This window comes from Alligator sinensis, unplaced genomic scaffold (genome assembly GCF_000455745.1).
Source record: "Alligator sinensis unplaced genomic scaffold, ASM45574v1 scaffold1892_1, whole genome shotgun sequence".
NCBI classification, from domain to species: domain Eukaryota; kingdom Metazoa; phylum Chordata; order Crocodylia; family Alligatoridae; genus Alligator; species Alligator sinensis.
In genome coordinates, this window is record NW_005842966.1 from 108,184 (window position 1) to 110,378 (window position 2,195).

General features: G+C 43.5%; 1 pseudogene; it reads right to left on the reverse strand.

The window, feature by feature from the left end:
* LOC106723001 overlaps window positions 1-1,036 on the reverse strand; it is a 13,981-nt pseudogene extending 12,945 nt beyond the window's left edge.
* Window positions 1,037-2,195: the final 1,159 nt, after the last annotated feature.

The window sequence follows — 2,195 nt, forward strand, 5'->3', positions numbered from 1 at the left end:
CTCTTTCCACAGGAAACCAAAGCCATGTAGCTGATTGTGTTGGTGAAGTCAAAGGTTACAAGCCCAAATGGAGACATCCAGCATGTCACAGTATGAGAAATGAAGGCAACAAGCACTTGCCTGCCCCAAGAGAACTCTGTGCCAGGAACCTGAATCCATTCTACATCCACGAGAGGTCTTATGTCTAGGGTGAAGTTCCCAGTTTCTGAAGTGTTGACTACCCTCAAGGCAAAGTTCCTGAAGCCTTCCTGCACATTTATGGTATTCAAAGGACAGTAACTAGCAATATCTGGGACATTCATCAAGAAGGAGTGGAAACTATTGGGGCTGGCTGTTCTTATGCTGCAGTAGAACACCTGGATGCTCACGGTAGCAGAGATATAGATGGGGCTAGCTAGAGATTTATTAAGTGACTGAATACCTGGCCTTCTTCTAGAGTAGCATTCTCTTGCTGATCCTTTACTCGATATGCCACAATGGCATTCTGGAAAGGCATGATGCATAAAAAGGCATCTACTTCCCAGGGCAAGGGAGGGATGATATATATTGTACTCCAGCTGCAGACTGGTGACAGCTGGTCAAGGACATATTTGCATTTCGGGATATTACGGGAAAAGGTATGGGCAGTAAAGACAGCCACTAGCTTCTCTGAGGTAATGTTCATGCCAGACACATCATCTGCACCTTTTAACAGGATGCCTTGGAAGGTGTTAAGCAGAGGTTTCACAGACTCTCCATTGGCATACAGACCTGTTAGGTAAAACCTGCCTTTCACCTTAATAGTAACACTGTTGTTCTCTCCATGTGATACAGTGAAGAACACTGGATAGCTCCCCAGGTGTTACACAGTGGGAGTCATGAGGTAGTATTTATTTTCCCAAGAGGAAACAGGGTAGAGCACAGTGTTTTGGAGCTGGCTGCCGACAAACATGACAGAGACATCCTTGCCAGCCTTGACCAGAACTGTGTTGTGGATCTTCAAGTTGGTGCTGCCATTAATCTTCACCAGTTCTGGCAGCTTAACTGTCTCTGTCATCCCCTGCTTTATGGTAATGGGCTCAAATGTGTCATTGGAGTCAGAAAGAGACACTGAAGTGGAAGATGAATAACCAGTAATCTGCACTTCAACCAGACCAGCATTCCCACAGACCTGTATGTAGGAGACAATAAACTCTTCCCCCAGAGCCTCTCTTGGGCATGTGTCTATGAAGAAAATTAGCAGAGAGGAAAATACAGTCAATAGATGAAGAAGTGGAAAGTGAAAGGCACCAAATGCACTTTGTTCAGGTCAAAAAATAAACCTGATAAAAGGAAACAAGCTCAAAAATCCTAATGTAGCTGGAGACCCCTAAGCTCAAATCTTACTCATGATTCTGTAATAAAAATGGGCTCTTAAAGGGGAACCTGCCAACCAACAAACCCAGAGTTACTGCTACCTCTTTCTCTAGCTCTTCTAATTTTCCCTGAGCCCTTCGGTGGTGGTACCTGAAGGGCTCTTCCACCTTTGAGTGTGATCACAGTAAAACTAGAACCCCTTAAGGAATACAAAAGGAAGCAAGTGAATAAACATGGATCAAGAAATTCCCTTATTCTTTTCCAGTTCAGATGTTTCTGGGTTATACTCTTAAATCTGGTCTATAACTCAATGTTTATCCACCCCTATTAACAACTTGGGTATTCCCATTCCCAGTGACACAGGTTCTTGCATTAGGATACATATAATCCTGCCTAGTTGTCTTTACCATGATGCAAACACTTTATAAAAAGGTATTAACATCAGTAACGGGAGAATTTAGTCATTTGGTTTGTCCTTTGGGTGCCCACTTGTAGTAAAGACCAGGACAGTCCAAGGAGGAAAACTACTTGTGAGAAGATAAAACAAAAATTGTTTAAATTCTGAGCTGTAGCATTAAACAATACCAGAAGATGCTACTAAATCCACAATGGAGTCCAAGCACCTCTATTATTTGATCCCAGTCTCAGTTATGCTGTGAACATCCCTGGAGAGGACAGTTCACAATAAACTTGCTGACAAATACACATCCTGTTCCTATCTGGCCAGTAGCTGTTCTATACCTACATGCCTAAAAAGCCCAGTTGATAAAAGAATCCTCCCTACCCCTGCATATTCTGAGGCCAGGGGTCCACCAAGTCCCTAAGGAGGGACACCTGACCATTGCTAGCTATCCAGTAGG